The 23,250-nt window shown below is 38.6% G+C and overlaps 1 protein-coding gene across 1 annotated transcript in view; it reads left to right on the forward strand.

The window, feature by feature from the left end:
• Positions 1–2,838: 2,838 nt before the first annotated feature.
• Positions 2,839–23,250, forward strand: part of ZBTB38 (zinc finger and BTB domain containing 38) — a 59,967-nt gene continuing 39,555 nt past the window's right edge. Inside the window, exons 1-3 of the mRNA XM_054834738.1 lie at positions 2,839–2,965; positions 8,238–8,332; positions 9,251–9,319. The gene's annotated coding sequence lies outside the window, so the exon portion shown is untranslated. The remainder of the gene's footprint in view (positions 2,966–8,237; positions 8,333–9,250; positions 9,320–23,250) is intronic.

Genomic DNA, 23,250 nt, shown 5'->3' on the forward strand with positions numbered 1-23,250 from the left:
AGTTCAGCCAGAACTATTTGTACAAAAGCTGACATTACGTTTCCAAGATAGAGTCATTCCTTCCTTCTCAGTAACTGTTCTGATGTCACTTGCTTGTTTTGTTGGGTTTTTTTTTAATCTTTGTCTACGTAGCACTCATATTTTCAACAGCCACAGTTTTCCCTAAACAGAGTTAGGGAGTAGGAATGTAATCCTTGGACCATCATTTTTCAATCTTTATTAAACTGCCTCAAGATCTTTAGAAAATTTAAATAAATACAAGTAGGAGTGCAGAATAGAAACACATTTTATGCTTCTTTTATTTGTTAGCATTTTGTAAACTTCGAAATGAAATTCAAACATTTATATTAAGGCCTGGGTTATGTTTCCTTGTTAAGTTTTCATTCTCAAGCAGTAAACAGAGGGCTTCTTTGAAATCAATACGAGCACAAACTAAGCAATTGTTGCCTTGTGCTTAGTTTGTCCATATCTCAGTATGTAAAGAAATATCTGCAACTTTGCAAAGTCAATTAAACTTTCAATGCTACATTATTGCTATGCCAATCTATGTATGAACTCCTCCCAGAACATTTCTTCTTACCCTTTCTGCAGTACATTTCTCCAGTGAGCTCTAAGTGAACTCGACATTTTAACCTTTGATTATATGCCGTCCATGGTTGTCTCACAGGTACTGGCCATCCTGCACTCGCTTTCCAAAAGACACTTGGTCTTGTTCAGTAGTCTCTAAAGCTAGACTGAGGATCTCATGCTTTTGTGAGCTGGAGCAGTTCCCACATGCTGTGTGGGGCGCACAGATCACTATCACTTGTTTTCTTACCGTATGACAAACTGCAAACCAACAGGATCAATAGTCCATAGGACTAAAAGCGATGGATCATTTGTGCGGATATCATGGTCTGGATCATGAGGGGGTTTATATGAAAAGGAAATATCCACAAATTCTGAGCAGTTACTGTCAAATTGTCTTTGGGGAGGTAAGACTTCTCTGAACTTCTGAGATAGAGGGTGACCTGTTGAGTGGAAGGCCTGCATTCATGCTCTGATTTCTAAGCAAGCAGTGAAAACCATGCAGTACCTGTAAGAATGGTTCCCATTCTGTACAGAACGGGAAATACAATATAGGTCCTTTTGCTTCATTGTCAAATTAGTCACTGTTTTTCAATATTACCATTTCTGTTACTTTTGCTATTTATTTTAGATTTTTTTAATCAATATGTTAACCACCATGTCTAAAGAAATCAATATGGTGTTGATGGTAAATAGAAGTAAAAAAATTAATTGAGCCGTGGTTGAGATTAGATTATCTGTGTTCATCATGCAGACCTAATGATCGCAGAAAGTAACCTAGCAGCAATGAGATTTTAGATTTCAGGGCTTTAATATTTCAGGAATACACTTCGTATTTGGTAATATAATGGACTTTTTTTCCAAATTTGACATTATTGCTTTAAATGTAGAATGATATTGTTTTCAGAATCTGCCTAGCAACAAAAAGATGCTCTCTCTCCATCTAGTGGAGGATAATGAAATAGTTTTCTTTCCGATTTTGCATGTGTAAATCATCAGACAATACTATCAGAGGTTGAAAGCTCTTCTGAACAGGAATATATCATAATTTGTGTTTAATGTATAACATAAATGTTATATGACTAGCAGTGTAATAAGAGATATTTTCATATTAATATTTTTTCTGCAAGTGCACTGTTTTTAAAGTGATCCTTAATGATATGAATTGTAAAATATTTATGCGTGTAAATATTTACAGGTATCTAGACACATTTTAAAATAACAGTAAAGGCCCCGCAGTTAAGATTAAAGATAACTCCTAATCTCAAAATAAAATACAGTGTGCTTAATGTTGAACACAGGAGCAGCTGCATGTTGGTATTTGCCAGATTGATCCTCAGTTTAAAAAGGCATGTGCCTAAATGATAACCTTTTTATTTTAATCCAAATTTTTCCAGTATATTTATGGTGTTCACCTTAAGAGAAGAAGGAGACTGCCACAATACTTGCATGCAATCTGTATCCATCTCTTTTTCAAAATCAGATGTTACAATCTGCTGTTTTGTTTCAGTCTATGAATAAACAAATTTTTAAAGAAAAGCATAAACATCTTCCAAACACTTAGTATTCCTTGTAACTGCAAACTGCTTATGTAAGTAATGATTTACAGGACTAAGTCCATAATTAGGGTAGTAGAAAATACTTCTTACGTATTACTGATTAAACAAGATGTGCCTATAATTACTCCACTTCTAGTTTCCAAAATATAACAGGACCATTGTTTCTTGGCTAGCTTCCTGTTACTGTTTTCAGTGGAAAGTTTGTTTTCTTATTCTGCTGCTGAGCTTCTTTTTAGCATATTTTTCTAGTTTACGTTTTTATTATCTCACTTTCCCTATTAGTATTTTTATTTCCCTTCCTTGTTGCCATGCAGAACTTCACACAGGTAGGTGGAGAAGCTGTCAGTTCAAGGGAATCTGAAAGACAATGTGCGTGTAGGTAATTTCGCAGCCTTCAGCTTTTAGGGCGACAGGCTTTCTCTACCTGCAAGTCACTGCCTTGCACTGAGTGCGTCACTGTGAGCATTTTAGTTCAAATTAATTTGAGTTTGTGTATTTGTTGTTCTTACCAAGTCACTAAAGGCTAACAGAGCTACTTAACAAGAAGTGTTGGGTGACAGTTCTGGGTTGCAGCTGCCTTACTCAAGTACCAGCAGAAAGTAGATCTCTTAGCAAGGAGGAAAAGCTTTTATTTTCTTGTACAGGGGAGTGACTCCAAGGATTGCGGTGCAATGAGTCACTCAAGTTGTAATTGCTATAAGTAGCACAGAAACTTGAAGAGTGGAGTGAAACAGTGCGCTAAGAGATGATACAGAAGAGATGGTGGAATGCTCTTCAGAAATGTACGGCCTCCTGACTGTGTCTGTACTTGAAAATCTCCTCCAGCATGAAGAAGAGAGGTAACGGAGGGACAGAGGGATGTGAGAGACAGTGCTTTTGTGGCTGCTGCAGCAGCTCTGCACTTCCGCCCCAATAGAGATAGGCTGGCGTAAACACGTCCCAGGCTCTGGAATTTGACAAACTGTTTACAGCTTGGTTCATTTGTGCGGTGTTTTAGGGAGGGTGACAGAGAGCAAAAAGCAGAGGAGCAAAGTGTGAAAGGGACATTTGTTCACTGACTGTTCATATTATCAAATGGGGAGAGAGAAGTAATACATTGCTGGCCAGGATAATGTATAGTAATGTCATCACACACAGCAGCCTGTATGTGTTGGTTATGTTTTTCCAAATGCTGTTTTCCTTTCCCTTTAGCTAATAAGAAAGTAATAAAGATTATTATTTGTGAGAGAGAACGCGCCAGCCCCTGGGGCATTCAAAATTAGTTGTTAACTTTTCCGTGGTTTCAAAATGGAGTCTCGAGCTCGAGTGGTCGGTAGCTTCAGAGGACCTGGCCAATGTTTGGAGATGCCCCTTCTGCTGCTGCGACGGCTACAGCTGAAGTGGCACTGAACACACTGAATGAAAAAGGAAAAAAACCCTATTAAATGTTCTCTAATTTAAATCAGTTGATCATATGTGAAGTTGCATTAATAGGGAATGCAAATATGATTTTAATACCACTTTATTTTCGATGTGTTAAGAAAGAAAATAATTGTTAACCTTTGTAAGTGTCATTTTGGAAGCACTTTTTGGTCATGTTCTGAAATTATTTTTCACCCAACTAATGTGTTCCTAACTTTGAGACGAGATTATTTCAGCCTCTTAGTATTCAGGTGCACTTTGTTTTCAAGATTAAATATTGCAGACCCACTTCTCAAGATTTTCTATAAAACTTTACCCAGCTCATTTCATTACTGACCTGACAGTTCCCTGAGTTTGCATTTTTTAATTTATTTCTTAACAGCAATGTAATGAGACTATAATGAGAAGCTATAATTAGTATTAATGAGGCTTCCTGGCATGAAGTCACCACAACTTTTTACTGTCCCTAAAAATAATAATGTTTCTGCACCTCCGGTTGCTCCTTTCCCCGCGATACCCATGTGGAGGTACCGCTCCGCTGAAGGGCTGGCTGCCGGAGGCAACGGTTCCCTCTCGTTGTGGCGATCGGAGCGAGGGCTCCTCCGCTGCTTCCGGCCACCGCAGCCCCTCCAAACCCGGCTGGCTGCCTTACGGAGGAGAACGAGCCGAGACTTCGATGGCGGCCGCCCGCCCGCCACGCCAGGGGGGGCTGTTGGGGCAGCTAGGCCGGCCCGGCCCGTGTGGGGGCCAGGCCCGCGGGCCAGGCCGGTGCTGCCGGGGCTTGTAGCGAGAGGATTTTACCTTCGCGGCTGCTTACTTTGTTCTGTAGAAACTAGAATTTTCGCACGTCTTTAGCCTTATTTTGTCACGGATAAAAACAGCAGCTCAGTAAGGTACATCACATGCAGGTGTGACGTACTGGACTCTTCAGTCAGGTATGAATTGGGAGTAAGACCAATTAAATCAGCAGGTCACACTGGAATCAGACACATTATGGTTTCTGAAAATACTGAATTATTTTGTAAGGAGACACTATTTTTTAACATTTATTTTAACCAAAATCCCTCTGAAAACGTTGCTACTTCAGATGTAGCAAATGAGATTAAAAATATATTTTAATCCCTATATTAATTTATTTTACAGCAATTGCCAATTTATTGAAGTTGTGATAGGTGATATAAGTAAGGCCATTACAGAAAAAGTGGGTTTATTGTTCAACAAATAATTAGTCTATATGCTTGGAATTCTATAAAAGTTTGTTGCACAAAATACCAGCTGTTAATGCTTGTTGAGTATCTTTAGCATGCACAATTCATTATAAACATCATGTTGTTCCACAAACAATGCCATTTACGTCAGGGAGAAGGCGAGAGACACACTCAGGGCAGACTGCTGAGAAGACTGGAAATAATGAGCCTGTCCTCTGACGCCATTTTGATGACTCTTTGACCCAAAAAGCGGGTAGTGCTTGATAGGCGGGTAAGGCAGATAATCCTGAGCCTCTAAGTAGGTTACAAATTGCGTGCAGTAAACCTTCGAATCTCTGGTCCTCACATCAGGCTCAGAAAACTATCCACGCTTTCAATACCTATTGAAATACTCTTGACATCTGTTAGAAAGGAGGGTTCCTTGCTGCCAGCTGCAGTGTTCTGAGAGTATAGAATATAGTGCAGAAAACACATGCCTGACCTTTGTGTCAAAGTTAAATTACCCTAGTCTTTCTCCTTGCAGTTCTTCTGGGGAACTGGGGAGGCTTCTGGGTCTCACCATTGACCTTATTCTCACTTTTTGAGAAGAAAACATTGTAAGACTAAATGATGAAGTCTTCATTTTCCATAGTTACAGCAGCTTTACAGAACCAAATCTAATCTTACTCTGTCAATAGCCAACTGCAAATCTTCATTACCTTTGGTAAAGTTAGCATCAAGTCTCTTGGCCTGATTCTGCCAGAGACTCTGTCCAGGCAGTTTTAGATAACTGTTCTCACAATATTGTTTGTCAGACCAAGGTTTTGACTTACACAAGATCAGAAGGGAGAACAGTCATCACCCAGTGCCAAGTCATGGTTTCCGTGGGAGAGCACAGGGAAAGAAAACTGTTACTAAATCTTTCAAATGTTAAATTATTTCAACTAATTTCACTGCTTATTAAAGTTCATTTATAAACAGAAGAAAAAAAAAAGTCCTACCCACTGATAAAAAATGTTTTATTAAATACTTTATAGTAAATAATGGAATAAATTGGAAAGAAGCTTGGATTCTGTAAATGTGTACACTGACTATAAAAATTGCCGGTAAGTCTTTATATAGAGAGTCTCAGGAAAGACAGAGGTTACATTATTGCCTGTTACACACAACCAAGTCCCTAACAAGTTAACATGTACGACACTGATCCTGCAATGTGCACATCTGGGGCCTAAACGATACAGAATATTGTTTTGGATTTTGTTTTCCCCCTTATGTTTAGAGATCTAGATTTGCATTTAAGTTGCTGCCTATTTTAATTCTCTTGGGTTTTTTTGGGGGGGGGGCATTAGTTTTTTAATATTTTAGAAGTCTTATATCTATCTGCTTAGTTCCCTCTGAACTTCAGGCCTCTTTAAGGTGTTTCAAATTTGACGCCTAAAAATTGAGATGCTAATGACTTCTGATGCTTTGATAGCAGTACAGTGTGTTGTATTGTTAAATGTATCTCGATTCATGTGTTCCTTAGTGCAGTTCATAACTTCTCTGCTTACAGTTAGCTGGAGTGGCCTGCAGCACTGTGGTGTTTTTCAGCTTTGACACCAGCGTGAGCCTGGCTGTGCTCTAAACTAGAGGCTGTGCAGCTGGTTTTTACCATATTTAGCTGTCTGTGATAACCTCACGTTAGTCAGAACAATGAGGAGGCAGAAGCAAAGCTAAAATTGAAGCTTTAAGTATCTGACTCATTCAGTTTCTGGCACAAGGAGGTGCAAATTGCACTTCCTGAGTTTGCAGCACACCTAGCAAACCCCAATTACAGCACACCCCAAATGCGCTATGCTATGAAAAGGTCTGCTCACTGCCTCAGTGCATACCCATCTAACTTGCATGTTGTTGCTTCTCATTGCTAATTTAATGTTGGTAGCGGCTTCTTGTAGGATATTAGCTGAAAGAAGGCTTTGTGTTGTTGCAATTCTCCTTAACAGTTTTGCAGGTTTTGCTCACTGTCACCCAGAGAGGACAGCTTGTAGATTCCTGATAATCTTCAGCTGGACAATAACTTGACAGATGTAATGCCCCCCTCCTCTCTGTCCTTACCGTTTGATATTGATAAGTGGAATACAAGTAATTGCAATACCACTCATGGTGGTAATAAGCAGCATATTGCCTAGTGTTTTTTTCCTCAGCAATCACAGTGAACCTACTTCTCAGATGTGTTCCATCTGTTCCATCAACCAGAATAATTTTATGACCCCAATTCCATGTAATTATATCCAAAAAAAGCCGAAGGCTGGCAAGTGCACTGGTGTCTTGCTGTAAGCATGTTGCAGCCGCTTTCAAGTCACAAGCCCTGTCTAAGAAGCATCAACAAAATGTAGTGCGTTGTCATAATGTACGTCAGATTCAGCATATACTGTGCATGGAGGTAGCCACAAGGTATACTCAGCATGAAGAACCAGCAGAAGGAAATTCTGTCTGCAAATCGGTGGTGGCTAGAGCAAAGGATGAGCTTTCAAGGGCAAGTCAGAGAAGATGGTAGACATGTTTTATCCAGTGCACTTGTCATTACACAAAATACTCTGGTGCAGATACCCCTGCTTGCTGAATGCTGTTTTCTACACAGGATACCAGCTTGCATCTGGTAGTGGACATGAACAAAGCAAGGCATGCTCCATCTAACTTTTTAGTACTTTCATGCTTTGAGGGAAAGACTGTTGCCATTTTAAGGCTTGGAACCAAAATATGCCTTAAAAATATGGAGGCTTTGCGATTGTTTTGTTGTCCCAAAACTTGGGGTTCATTTACCTGGTGTGCAGTACACACAACAGAGGTATTTTATTGCATATTTGCACAAATATGGGTGTCTGTCCCAAGACAGCACACCCAAAGCTCCAAATCTGTGGTTATTTATACATAAAACATTAACATGTTCATCTTTCTAATAGATATGCATTGTTATTCTATTAAATGATTGGTTTAGATTTCTTCGCCTAGCATGCAAACTAGAACGCATGCTCAGTGCTTTTCTCCATCTGTATCTTTTGAGTAGGTGGTATAATTGGGGTAGGTGGTCCATGAATCGGTGGTTGCAATTCCCCTTGCCAGAATGACCTTTCCTCTAGTTTCCTGTTTCTTTTGGCAAGTCTAAATGTTTCTTCCTGGTTTACTGACTGAACTAGTAATATATCAGTTAAACTTCAGCTTTTAACAATCACAACCTACTTATCAGACAAAGGTACATTATTTAGATTTTTCTTGTCTGTCCTTAGACCAGCAGGGGTAGGGCTACACAATGGACTTTTGCAATGGCATGACAACTTGATTCATATCACATTTTACATTGGATTTTACTGTAACAGTTTCACCCACATTTTCCAGGCCACTTATGTTTTTCATCCAGAGTTAAAATTCACTATGTACATTTGAGATTCTCGAAAGTGATGAATAGAGTCTCAGGAAGGAATTTTCATTAAAGGTGAGTTAATTTTTCAGTGATATTGTTATTTATATGTATTTATTTCTACAGCACTTCGAAGATGCTCTCTTGAACTTCCCTGGACAAATGGAAGGTCATAGTACTCCATAAAAACAGCAATGATCCCATCGCAGATGCAGAACTGAGTAAGAAGCAGTGAGAGTGGGTAGTGCTGATGTAGAAAGAGGTGTGCTTGCTCAATCACACCTTTCATCTTGCTCATCTATACTTACCTTACTGAGTGCCATGACCTTGTAAGAATCACTCAACCTGTTTCCCATGGGCTATTCTTTTCCCTATTCCTTCTCATATTACTTTTAATATTCTGTTATTTAAGAGGATTTATTTCTTAAATATTTTTATGCATTTCTAGAAAATTTTGAAACAGCTTTGAGGCTTGTCTTTGAGCTGTTTAAGCTGGCTGAAGGGACAGGTGAGGTGAACTATATGCAATTAAATAGTTCATATCATTCATGCCATAAGAAAATTACCAAAAGCTCTTTTTTGTTTGGTTGGTTTTTTCTATTCTACCTGGGTGGAAGAGGGATTTTTATAAAATTTTCAGAGAGGAATCCTAGAAAACATATTGGGAACCCAAAGAATATTGACAGAGTGATAGAATGTCCTCTCCAAATAACAAAAAAAAAATTGGACAATGAGTGTTTATGTTCCCTTTTCTGTGAAAGAGAATCAGAGCAGCTCAATCATGTATAATATGCCATAGGCTATTAACAGGCATTCTCCTTAACACAGCTAATTAATTAGGAGAATTACATTCTAAGTAAGAGAATCTGAGTTTTGTTACTTTTCCTGTTTCTATAAAATTTCAGATAACCACAGTAAATCTATGATAGCTGTGAGGTTATTGTATTTATTGCAATATTTGTACCTCTTGCTATTACTGTTTTGGTTGAGTCTGTGGTGACATGAAAGCATTGTAAATGCCTAGAGAAAGACTCACATTCTAAATATGTAAAGACATCGTAGACATTTTGGGGTTTAAAGTAACTTCTTTCTTTTAGCTTCTCTTTAATTTCTTTTGCTTCTTCTTTTACAATGGGCAGTATTTTAACAGCGTACAGAAGGAAACAGAAGCATGAACGACTCCGGTTTCAACAGAGATAAAATGCAAGGTAGGTTAACTTTTTCAAATCTACAGTCAAATTGCATCATATTCCTTTAATTATCAGATATTGATAAGCATAAGTGTACTGTTGAAATGGATATTATTTCTTTTTTTTAAATTAATCTTTTCCAAATAAAAGCCTGGATATTCTCTACATGAAACTCTTAAGAACAAAAGGATGAATTTAAGACTTCAGTTTGTGTGGCACTGAAAGAATAAAACTGTAGCCAGTAGCATAAACTTTAGAAGAATGGGTATACACCAGATTATTCTTCTCAGTAGTAAGAAAAACTATTTCTGGAAAATGTACTTTTATATTTAAACTCTGCAGAATATATTTGAAAATTACTCTTGATATTCTTCAGTGAGTCTGCTCCCTAAGATTTGATGACATATATGTCTTTAAATATTGCTGTAGTAGGTTTAAACTTATCAAATTTTCCTACTTCTGAATTATTTTTAGTTCATCATTCTCATAATTTAAGTTCACTGTGTCCCTATCCTCTTTTTGTATTGTGAAACTTCTCCAAATGACATTTCTAAATTTCAGAATAGATTATTGGTACAAAACCAAAATACTTTTGAATGTGTCATATCTTAACTTTTTACCTATAGTTAACAACATTCTTTCTCATGAATCTGAATAAAACTGGGACACAAACTAGAAAGCACTTAGCATCAATTCCCACGCTTCCATCTCGATCCAGTCCTGTCCCATTGAAACCAGCATTACCCTTTTGCTTCAGTGGAAGAGAGCCCATTATTTTAGCAGGAATTATGCATAATTTTCTGGCATCATGTACTTCAGTCTCTGGTAGTTATTTACATCTAAGGACAGTAAAGAAATCAGAAGGTCTCCTTCCAGGCATCTATGTTTCCTTTGTACTTAGTTATGATGAGGATCATTGTGGTCCTAGGCAAGAGGAAACAAAAAATCAGAGATCAGGAGTTTAGATCATAAATAATAGAATATTCTGGGTACGTATATAATAGTTCTGAGAGGAAAGATGTCATCAGAGTGTAAGTAAATAAGGAACTTTTGCACTGGAGAAAGATGATTGTCTTTAAATAACATGATGGTTGTATTAGTCCTGTATTGCAACAAGACATTGTTCCTGCTGGTGTTTTGTTACTATACCACATAGGTGGCAGAGAAGCCTACAGACATATTGCAAATGTGGGTAGTTTTTCAGAATAGAATTAGATTCAGTCAGCTTTATGACATTATGAAAAGTTTTGAAATACCTTATCTGAACATCAGTGTGACCTGTTCAGAAGTGGTGTCTTCCTAGCATCTCACGTTGTAATTCACTTTTTTGGTTGTTTGAAATCTCTCCCATATCAGGATTACAATTAGAATTAGGCCAGAATCAGAGCTGTTCATATGGTGCTCTTTGGGATAAAATTCAGTTTCCTAAATAGAGGCTTCCAGTGCCTTTTAAAACATCCTGAGTTGCTCAGGACATCTGTATGGGGCTGTCAGATATGATGGGGCTGTCAGAATAAGGAGACCCTTATTCTTCGGGAGCACAAAGTGGTTGAAAGGTGGGACACTCTGTAGCTGCCTGTTTTTAGGTAGGTGAAATCCCCTCTGCACTGTCAGCAAGCAGACAGTGCAGTCAGTACTGTCACAGGTACCACCACTGTTGAAAGGGGAGCTCCTTCTCATGTCACATAGCAGCATCACCGACTGCAGGAAGAACCACATAGTCTCCTCAGATACGGACACTTCACCATGATACTGGCTAAACAGTTAGTGAATAGTAGGTCTTGAATGTCAGATTGACATTGAGAGGGTGGAGTTTCCATCTGCTGGGAGTGTGTTCTTTTTGATTTGCCTTACCAGACCATTTCAGCAGCTAAATATGTAAGTATTATAAAGCTTTTTATTTCCACAGTGATCAAGCGTAGCTTTCAGATTTTCAGTTATTCAGATTATGAAAAATTTGCAAACATGTTTAGTCAAAATTAGCATGGAGTTTTGAAAGTCAATAGACATAACAGTTATAAAAGATAGCATAAGACAGGTTAGAGTGGTAATCTGATTTTAATTTCCTTTAAATCTTTCCTAATTCATTTATCAGGGTAATATCAGTATAATGCCCATTAGTAGTGCCTGAAATAATACAGCTAACATATCATGAGTTTATTATTTTGCATAAGTCCCAAAATGGAAGAGCTTTACTTCTATAGATAGTCTAATTAAAACTCCAAATGAAATCTGTGATGCTTTTAAAATGAAGCTTTAGCTTCATGTATAAACATTGCTGATGCACAAACAGGTTTAATTTCCTATCAAATTCAGTGTTAACATTTTTAAGCTTTTGTAATATTGGAAAATCTGCAAGATGAAGACTTCTATTCTATACCAGGAAACTTCTTCAACTGTGGCAGAGGACTACAGAAAATTTCCTAGAAATATTCCTAGAAAAAAATTCCTAAAATACCCCAGAAAGATATCAGTGTGGCATTGAGTGCTATGCAATCTAGACCTTAGAAGATGTTCTGGAATTGTTGTGGTGAAGCCCATGAAATGTTAAAGAAACTAACTAATTAGGGTAAATTAGGATAATCTATCTCTTGATGTCTGCCGGGAGGATCCCAACGCTGCTCTTGGTTATTTCGCTAGTTGAAGAGTCTATCAGATGAGGATAGCTCAAAGGTGGCTTAAAACTTTGGCATCTCAGAAATGCTGTTTCTTCAGCCAGACAAGTAAAACGCGTGGGGCTTTGTTTCAGTATTTCTTACCCACACATAATTACTGTTAAGCTAATATAGTCACATTAGTGTAAAGCCAGTCCAATCTAAATAAGAGCCATAGACAGTGATTTCCTTTGTGGCAGATAAAAACAAAATCTTGTTTCCATCCCAGTGCATCAACTCTCAAGTTTCCAGTGAAAATCCCAGGGAACCTCTGATATGCTATGTCAAAGAAGGCTCTGCCATCCCAGACAATGCATTTAATCTTGCATTTTTTAAACAAACAAACAAACAAGTTCACTTTTGCAAAGAGTGACATATATACGATAGGTGAAAATACTCTATGAATATCTAACCGGACAGGTAGCATAAGGACATGTAGTGTGTGAAAGTTTTGCTGTAATATGATAATGCTGAGTGTCTGTGTTGAATCAGTTTGTGTCGTTCACAAAAGATGCACTGCAGTAAGACACATTGATTCTGATCATTCCCTGTTAAAGATCCTTCTGATTGTGCAGACTACCTCCTAACAGCCATCTTACGTGTAAGCGAAGAACTGAGGTTCCTGTTAAATGCCAACTAGGAACACTGCTGACAGCCTGGAGCTGCTGCCCACACTGGGCATGAAGCCATAGTTGACTGTGTTGTGGGTAAAGACTTGCATGAACAGGTCCCATGACTCCCTTACAGGAACTGTGAAAATTCATAAATTGAAATTTTACAATATGCCTGCATACTGATCTAAATCAGCATATAGATCTAAACTGCAGATAAGGTGCTTAAGCTACTGTTTCCTTTTGCCCATACATAGGAAATGACCAACTGATAGACAAATGACTAAGCAAAGCATTAGTTATTTATGTACATATAAAGTTGACTTTCTAGGACCCCTGACAACCACAGGAGACAGTGGTTTAATTTTACTATGTCTATTCTGCATGTTCTAGCAAAAACAATAGCAGTTTTCTGTTTTAGTGCATACTTTCAATGAGTTCATCCTTCTACACAATAAATGGAAGACAGAGTGTCTACTGTATATTTATTTATTTATTTGCTTATTTATTTATTTATGGCTGAAGTATCTAATCAGTTGCTAAACTGATTATACTAGGAGACCAGAAGGCTGATTTGTGACAATGCAAAGCATTTAAAAAATAGCTCCAGAAGCCAGTGTTGACACTGTTGAACTCAAGCTGTATGACTGCACAGAGCCCCAGTAAAAACAGAAGCTGGCCTGTGTGGAGTATTTAGAAGCTTTGGAGTCATAACTCTGAAGTGATGCATTAGCATTAACAGGTTGACAGGAAGAGATGACTCTGCCTCCCGTGAGGGAAGCTATAGTTGCTGGCCACTGCTTTCCCTTTTGCTTAAATAAAAGATATTAATGTTTCTCTTTTTGTGAAAATGAAGTACACATGCAATGTCTGTCCCTGATATATTCATCAAAATAAACTTCCTATACTTTGTTTTTCCCAAAACTTTTTGCAGCATGTGTAGATCATTTTAAAGCATGCTTATCTCTTCTCTGTGTGCTCAAAGGCCACATGTATCTATGGAGACTGTATGTCACTTTTTTGAACCATGCAGACTCAGTACGGACATGCTGACTGTGCCCCATCCATATCCTATCTGTATTCAGAAGTATTCTTGAAGAAGATAACTATAGGTGAATTATGTAAAATCTAGCTATACAGTCTATACAGTTTTGTCAAGTCAGAAACTATACATAGTACCTGTGTTTATAGCCTGCTGTTATCTAAAAACCAATCACAGGCTGGTTGTAGATGTAATAAAAATTAGGCCACTGTGTTCTCAGAAGCGGACACATTAGCCTGGAAACCTGCTTGTCTGTGGTAAGCGTATGGCTAACAGTTGAGCGACAATTAGCCATGAGCAAAATGAAAGTTTGCATCCAAGTTATTATATGACTTTTGAAAACAGGACCTATACTCTAGAAATTACCTAACTACTTTGGAAATGCTTAAACTGTAGTATTTGTGTACATACCTACTTTCTTAACTGATGGTCACACAGAAAAAGCTGAGACTCCTCAGATCATTTACAGTATCCTCCTTGCCACTGAAATATCTTTTTCTGAGTGCTTGTCTCTGTTCCCAGGTATTAAATTCAGTCTTCTCAGTAATGTGTACTTTGGTTAAATGCAGAGAGCATCTATTAAAGATGCCTGAAAATCAAACACAAAATAAATTGCAAGTTATCTCAAGTAAACCCAGCATTTAAGACTGCATTTAAAAGATTCTACGTTTAAATGAAATTAAGAAAATATGAGAGGTTGGGGAGGCATTGAAATATCAGAAATACAAGACCCTGAGACAGCTAAACTTCAGTGGAGGACTGGTACTTACAACAGAAGAGTTTCAAAGGCTTTGTGCACATAACATTTATATTTATATATTTTTAATATGTGCGGGTTTTTTTAAGTTGGTAAGTAAAGCCAAGTGCTAGTGACAATTAGCAAAGCCAATTTGTCTTTAAATGAAAAATCATATCCTGCTGACAAAAATTTTATCACAAATACTGTTCAGAACTGTCATCTGTTTGGATATTTGAAAGCAAACATTCAGGGCAGATTATGTCATACTAAGTGCCAGATAGATGCTATCACGAATGTACCTTATTTTTCTAGGAAATGCAGTTACTTGTAAAGGATTCTAGAGTCATGGTTTGGAGGCTGAAATATTTTAGCCATTAAAGTTATCACATTGCAAGTTTATTTCCCTGCACTACCCATCTGCCAATTGAGGGAGCATCAAGAAGGCTCAGTCAGCGGCTTATTCTGGGTTTTTTTCGTTTGTTCCTTGCTTTGCCCTATGAAATAGCATCAAACAAATCAATCTAGCTATCAAAAATGGTGCTTTTTCTGATGAGGATACTCCCTATATTAATCTTTCTGCTAAGTGGCCATCAAAAGGAGACAGTTAAGGATATGCTTTACACGTTCTGGTATGATGTTCTTTCAATCATGAAAACCAATATATCACATGTAAAGGTTACAGTAAAATCAGCTAACAAATGTGTGCAGACAAAGCTCTCACGGTGAATAGCTGCTGCATGTGCTTGTGGTTGTGTGGAAAAATAGCATCAAGCTCACTGTACAAATTATGACATCTTTGGGGGCTTTGTTGTGGGTTTTTTTGACAGGACTTGGGAGCTGGCTTTGAAGATCATGAATATGTTCAGTAAAACATCAGAAGGAAAATGCTCAGTATCACAGTATATAGAAAATGTAGTAAAAACATCTCTTTATACAGTTGATTTAATTTTTCTTACTTCAGTTAGGTTGCTAATACCAGAGGTAGTTTGAAAATACTTTCAAATGAAGAAAGAAGTTCAATATGTTCTCCTGTGCCATCACCTCCTCTGTTGTTCCCTCTTCTGTGACCTGCGTGCTGTCTGTTATACAGTAAAAGTGCTTGATGTAAGAACTCCACAATTTGTAATCTGGGTAACCTTTGGAGTACAAGCAGCAAGTGGGAGAAGAGCTTTTAATTTGATGCCACGTAACCAGTGTCTTGCTGCATATGCTGGCCTTTGCAATATTTACCACTGGTGCACTCAGTGAAACACCAAGTCATCATTTGTGCTTGAATTATAACAAAGTTTAAAGCTATCTGCCTATTACAAATAGAAGGCATTAAAAGAAAGACCGGAAGCTATATTCAAAACAGAACCTCCTTGGCCAACTGTGCTTGGAGCTACTTTTGCCAGAACAGCTGGAATTGTTTTAATTGTAATTCTTATAATCATCATTGTAATTAGCTACTGCCTCTTCTGCAGAGAAGGACAACATGCCGGCCATTTAAATAGCTCAAATAAAAAGGCCAGAAAAACTGTCATTATTCGTGGACTGCAAATGAGTTTGCATCTTCTGCCACTTCTCATAACAGCTGTTAGAAGACACCCGGATTACACTATTTTACATTTATCAGCCTTTCTTGTTTTGTTGTTTGCACTATGCTTTAACCCTGTGGTTTATGGTCAGCGAGACAAAGAGCTGCAAACCAAGCTATTCAACAGGCAAAGATCTGATGCACTTACTCACTACATGGCAAACAGTAACGACATAGCAGCTATTTAGTTTACTGAGTTGGGTGACTGATCCTAGAGGTAAAAGTCTAGCTCTTTCACCTTCTAAGAAAGTACGATCATCAGCACTGTAAAACAAAAAAGAATGTCTTGGAAACTCGTGCACAAAGTGTTTTTATGACACTGCCTGGAACTTAACGAAGTTAAACTGTTTGACTTTAACAATTTTTAGATCCTCATTATTATGGCCATACTACTATGAAGCTTACTATGAAACAAGATCAAGCAGAAGACTGTATGAGTTGGCATGTGAACATGCTACAGGTTTGCCAAAGGAGATCTAAACCAGGATTTCTTTTAGAAGAAATGGAAGCCTACTTTCACTGGGCTGTAGTAAAAGTTATGATTATAGAATCAGCTGCAGGTAACTATTGTTAGATAGGAAAATAAAAGCAGTAGAGTAAGTTGGGATCACAGCCTTTCCAAATGCAAAATCATCTTGCAGAATCAAGTATCGGACTTGGTTTTAGTATTTGAAAAGATGTACACAATTTTATATTTCTTCATTACATTTAGAACAATGAAGTTTTATTAAGATTTTAGTAAACTACTATTTTTTTGGAATTTCTCCCTCTTACTGTTGAACTCTGAAATACAAAATTAGGAATACAAATCCTATTTCTTTATGTATGTATGTATGTATGTATTTATTTATTTGAAGCAAGGACTTCTTGATCTAACAAGGCTGATATACTGTTCTTGTCCTCTAAAAGTGTCTGCACTTGAGGGAAGGACGTGCACATTTTTTACCTCTTGCTTCCCCACATTCACTGTATCCCCTGAAAAGTCTGGAGGTTGCCTTTTGGAGTAAGGTAAAGCTAATAAAACCTTTGGGCTTTTATTTTTAGGGAGGCTACCTAGACATAGAAATTTGAAAGAGTAGACCAATTTTTGTTGAAAATTTTTCCCGCATTGTCAACCCTAAGAGACCCGTTCATGAGTATGTACACCAGAAAATGAATCATCAGCTCTAAAATGGTTGTAAACTAAAGGAAAGCAAATCTGGTGTTCGCTTGCCTTTTATTTTTTAACCTTTTAGTATATGCTTGCTTTTAGCTTTGATATATACCTGTGAAAAGTAAAAAATATTTTTCAGTAAACAAATTTTAAAATAAAAGCTAATATTTTTCCTAATAATAGGATACCAGAATCCTATCTCATGATTCTGTGATGAGGAAAAAAAGTTTCACTGTACTTCAGGATAAAATTTCAGGAACTGCTGCATTACTGTATGATTCATTACATATTTATATGCTTAACTTGTAGCATTTAAATTTGAAAGCAGTGGCCTTGTATATGTGATCTTATTTTTGCAGATCTAACAAGCAGATGAAAAAGAGAAGAAAACTGCTTATTTAGCAGTGAGTTTAGATGAACCAATGAGATCCTCCACTGAAACCTAGAGTACAAAAAAAATGAGGAAGTATGAGCCCAACCACTTGCCAATTTCTTCTGCGATCAGGCAGCAGATAAGCTGTTTGCAGCTTGGCATTTATTTTAGCTTAATATCACCGTAAGTACAGCACCATTTGCACAGGAATTAAAAGTAAAACCAGCTGATAATGAGCTCCACTTTGCCAGTCAGAATGAGCCCTGAATTTTAGGTATGATGGGGAAAAAAGTTTCTTGCCTCACAGTCTAGCGTAAAGGGAGAATGGTATCCAAGTAATGACTTGGAAAAAAATGGCCTGAGGTTTGTGTGTAAGCTGAGCCCTGCTTGGAGGCTAGCACTGCCTGGTGCCTGGCAGGCACCTGCCTGATGCTGCCAGCTCAGCGCTCCTCGCCAGTGCCCCTGTACAGGCACCCTGGAGGGCGCTGGGCTGGGCTGCTGTGGGGAGTCATTCAGACTGCCCTGGGACTGCGCTTTCATAAGTGCTTGTTTCAACCTAGAGTTCAGTGTAGGAAACATCACAGGACATCAGAAACAACACATGCACTCTGAAGTGTACATTCACACCCGCTATACATGTCTTCCAGAGATGTACGCATTTTAGCAGCACTGAAATGCTATGTAAAAATATGAAAACAAACTCTATAATGATACCATAGGTCCACATTAGCAATGGAAGTTAAAAATTATGCTAAATACTAGAAAATAAAACAACAAATATGTGGGGTTTAATTATTAATATTTTTTCAACATAAATAAATTGAAATCCCGCTGCTTTTCTTATTTCATCCTGTTAGCATAGTGTTGCAACAGGGGAGGAGAAAGAAGGTGAGAAGAGTCCTGCTACAGGGAGGTGGGGAAAGTCCAAACTGATAGATGGAAAAAAGCGCTGTCCGTTTGAAGATTAGAGTAACACGGTATGAAGCGGTCCGTTCTGAGTATCACTTAACTGCATTGCAAAGACTGTACCAGATTTAGAATAACTGCAAACTGAAACCTGAATAGTGGTGGAAACTGTCATCTCTACAGAATTTTGGTAACATGAGTAGAGTGATTGAGGGGGGTCTCTCTTCTGCGTGTCTTGTTCACAAGCGCTTGTTGCCCTGGCAAAGAGTCTTTTATGTCCTAGATACCAGGAAGCAGTTCTCATTTTTCCCTTTCCATGGCTTCTTCAGGGTTATAGCCCTAGGAGCAGATGGTCCTAAGTTCAGTGACTACTGCAGATTTATGGTGGCTGTTGTAACCATAGTAATTTAAAGGCAGAGTTTGCAGTTAAATTAAATTCCAGTTGATAAACTTTTAGGTAATACTAGATTTTTTTTGTATAGTTTAATCATTCCTAAGGTGATTATAGACCACAAGCTAAGGCAACCACAGACCTTTTCAAACAAATATGTTCAGCAAGTTATATTTAACAAGTTATATTTCAAACATTCCAGAAGCATCAAATCCTTTTTTCCAATAGAGCTCCTCCTAATGAAAGTAAGTGGTAATGCCAGTGGAACTTTTGTCAAGTAGGTAAAAGCTAATGAGGGATGTAACTAATTTCTGACTTTTCCCCCTTATCCCATATGAGACTTCTAAAATTGCTACTTTTGCTTTTTTGGGGTTTATGCTTTAGCTATTTTGTCGTTGCTTTTCCTCTGCATTTGTCCGGACATTGGTCCCTTTTATAGCAGCAGAGAAGCTGAAACAGCAGAAGCAGCCAACTTGCTTTCCTACAGTGAGTAACCACAGTCTTGAAATGTCTGAAAACTATATGCCATGTAGAAAAAAAGAGACATAGAGACCGATTGTCCTTGTTCTGATCCTTTTTCCTTCAGTGGACTATGATTGTCATTGCTGGTTATGATATATTCATATATTCTCCATTGTTAATGGAGAGGATATCTTCTGATCATTTATACACATGACTTCAGAGTGATGACAGCTGTTGATGGATTATCATTTCAGAGAATGTAGATAGGAACACCTTGGAGTGTATCTTTGGACTTGCCTTCACTACAAATGTTCTACTGTCCTGCAAAGCTTTTCAACACTAGTTCCAGGAAGCTCTCTCAGGCAATGTGGTTTTGCCCACATGTAAAGATAGATTGGGAGATTTTACACATGCTGATTGAAAACAGTCCTTGGGTCTAAATAGGGTGGAGGTTAGGCAGCAGTTTAAAAGACCAGCAAAGATGTTCTCTTCCACAGGAGGTGACATCTGCCAGCAGTAACTGCAATAATGGGATTAGTTTTCCAAATTTTAGATATTTCAGGAGAAAACATGCTTTTATATATATTTTTTACCTTTTAGTGTTTCTACTCTGAAGTACAGCTGGCATAATATATATCATAGGTATTCTCTCTCAGTGTCTTCAAATCAAAAGTTGATAGCTTTTGGTGATACATCTTGTTTTCTGTATTTGCAAGCACAGTGAGTAGTGTGGTCTCTGACAGTGAAGCAGTCTGCTTTTCAGTGTATTCTTCATTGATAAAAGAGATCCTGGAAATCAAGTTAGGCCCTTACTGGTTTATGTTCAGCCTGGCTTCCTAGGCCTAGAGCTTCAGTAGCACGTATAGTAGGACCATATTGACTTCACTGAATTTGCAGTGATGTAACAGATTGAAAATCAGCTTGAGAAAGAAGGAAATAGATTCTGAGTAAAGAGAAGTTGAACTTACATGATTACTTTCCAAAACAGATTCACTCACGGCGTTAGATGTTTCCAGCAAAGCTGGTTAGCACATTGCAGGCAAAAGATTTTGTGAGCATGTTTTGTTTGGATTGTTCTGCTTTGTCAGTGTGGTTTGGAACACAAAGGCTATTGTTTAAAAAAACATGACTGTTAATTTGCATTCCGTTGCTGGGCTATTACACAGGGTGTGGAAAGAAAAAGCAAGCTCTGATTTAAAAAAAACAAAACAACATTGTTTCCTTTTCCTTTTCTTCTTCCTCATGCCTGGTTCTCCTTTTTTTAATGTTTCTTCTACAGACTATGCTCTTTGAGACAGTGAGTGTTCTCTGACACTTTTAGGCAAATGTAAGTATATCCGCAGTGGTGTCTGTACAGCAGAAGAGAGTAGAATAGAATATTTCAGTTGGAAGGGACCTACAACAATCATCTAGTCCAGCTGTCTGTAGATCATCTAGCAGAGCTATATAAATTGAAAAGTGAACTTAACTTACAGAATCAATTCTACAATGATGTCTGTGAGCAGTGACACTTGCAATATACCTGCTCTGAAATTAGGAGGTAATTGCAGTATGAAAATTCATATCCAAGTTATTCCAGAAAACTCTGGGTGTAGTTTCAGAAGTGGCATAGACCCTGCTTAGACCACATTGCCACCACATCTGCCACCATCCATTGATTCTTAACCCTGAGCCACATGCTCCAACTACCTCTGTAGCCCTGGTTCTAGTGTTCATACAGCGGTGTGGTGAGATGGATGAGCTCGCTCATATAATGAGAAATGACCTTACCAAAAGAGGGTTAGTTGTTGGTTGAACTGGTGAACTGGTCTGACTCAACATGCAGCCTCACAAGCACTAAGGCTAGCATAAGGAGAGTGGGAGGAACAGAGGAAAAGGGGAGTGGGACTGTCAGGGTCCTGAAAGCAGTAATCAGCCTTTAATGGCTCCAACTGGGGCCTCCCCACACCCTTGCCCATGGGCCCACGGGCTCTATTTAAGTTCAGGTGTACCTATTTCTGCTGTAGTCATGTCTGTGGGTCCTGTTGATCTAGGTCATTGTGGACTGTCCAGCCCTGTGGACTGACTTCCCAGCCTGACCTTGGCCCTCTCCTGTTACTGTGGACCTGCCTGGCGGTTGTGAAGCTGGGCCTCATCCTGACCTGTAGACTGGCTTGACCTCAGCCCTGCTCTGGTACCACAGACCTGCCTGGCAATCACAGGGCTGTGTCTGACCCTGACCTGCAGAGTGACTTCTCAGCCTGACTTTGGACCTGCCTCATTGCCATGAACTTGCCTGATGATCTGGTTTGACCCTGGCTACCCTGCTCCCGCCTTTTGGGGCAGGAGGATGGTGTCTGGTGAGGCCTCTGCTCTGCTTGGTGTGATAGATTTCCCTGTCCCCTAGGGAGCAGCCAGCCCTTGCTGTTCCCTGACAAGGACTAGGCGCTGGTAGCAGTGTGGTCTCTCACCAGTTCCTACCACTCTAAAATAGTAACAAGACTGTGTTAAGAGGTGGTGGTAACAATGAAGCTGTTAATTCTTCCAGGAGCTGCTTCCCAAAAGAAGTAGTCCTGTTTTTTCCCCCAGCTACAAGTACTTGTGCCAGCACAAGTTTGTGCAGCAAGGTGGTGAACAAACAAAAGCAATTAAGTTCTGAATCAATGAGGTTGGCTCAGGGGAAAAAAAGGTTTACCCAGGGCAGGAACAAGCACCTAATGTTGAGAAGAGCAGCTGACACAGCTTCACCCTCAAGTGTTTGTGGAAGTTTGGTGGAAAGATCACCAAGGTTAGGGGTTTTACTGTGATCACATCAGGTCTGTCTGGGATCCTGGGAATTTGTGTGATTGGCCCAGGCGGAAGTGAGCAATGGCATGTCTTCCTTTGTGTCGCTACCCGAACTAGCTCAGGCATGTAGGTGTGCTGCAGTTACATCCTGCAACTGGCGGTGTAGATATAGCTGTGGTTGTTTAGGCCTTTCTTACCTAAGTAAACAAAGCAGCAAACATATTCATCTAGACTCAAAGGTGCTGGGCACAGGGTTTACTTTCAGTTCCTATTGAATGAGGAGGGGGTCAAAACTTAAGTGTTCTGTGCTTGACACTGCCAACTAGGTTGTGTGAGGATCAGCCTGTTTAGTACTGATTGGTTGTTTGGGGTTTTTCTACTGCCTGGTATTTCTATTGTTCTTTTAAAATGTCATCATCTGTCAGAATCAGCATGGAAGTAATGTTGTGATTGATGTGTATCTGAACCAGGAGTGTTCAGAAGATGTTGATTTCTGAAATCTTTAACCCACTAAGTGCAATCTCCAAGAAAAGGCTCTCACCATTGACCTTACTTGTAGCAGGGAAGAGAGCAATTAGCTGGAAAAGGAGACTAAGCCATGCTCTTGATCATTAAAATGTTCTCTCTGGATCTGGATTTAGGCATGCTGAGGAAGCTTGTGCTGCAGTTGATTACTCTGGATCTGCTTCACGTCTTTAGTATCCAGCTTTTATGTTATGCTAACTTAATTTTTATTAAATGAGGAAGGAGGGAAAGTTTTCATAAGAACTGATAAAGAACAAATAAAAGGTATCTTCAATATAAGCATGTAAGAAACCTTTAAGATTACGAATGAAGAGAGAAAATGTAATCGTCAATAATTTCTTCAGTATTTTACTGAATTTCATAAATTATTTGTTACTCATTACTCTCATATTTATGAGAGAACATTTGCTTTCTTCTGCCATTAATATTGAGGAGTCTGTTAAGAACTTAATTTTAATTATTTGCTTTGGCACTAACAAGATATATTTGCATAAAGATTGTGGTATTCTAGAAACTTCTGAAGTTCCAGAATTTATCAAATATCCTGAACATATTAGGAATCATTGAAAGGGCAGTAAAACCAAGCAGGCATGTGAAACAACTGCCAGTGTAAGCAAGGAGCAAGTGATGAGTGGTATCAAGGGCGGAAGAAAGACTAAGGATTATTTTTGTCTGTAATAGAGTCCCTGATGCTCAGTAAAGATGAAAATGTTGTACAACTTGTACAACACAGATGACTGATTCAGGCCTA

Source organism: Grus americana, chromosome 9 (assembly GCF_028858705.1).
Source record: "Grus americana isolate bGruAme1 chromosome 9, bGruAme1.mat, whole genome shotgun sequence".
NCBI lineage: Eukaryota > Metazoa > Chordata > Aves > Gruiformes > Gruidae > Grus > Grus americana.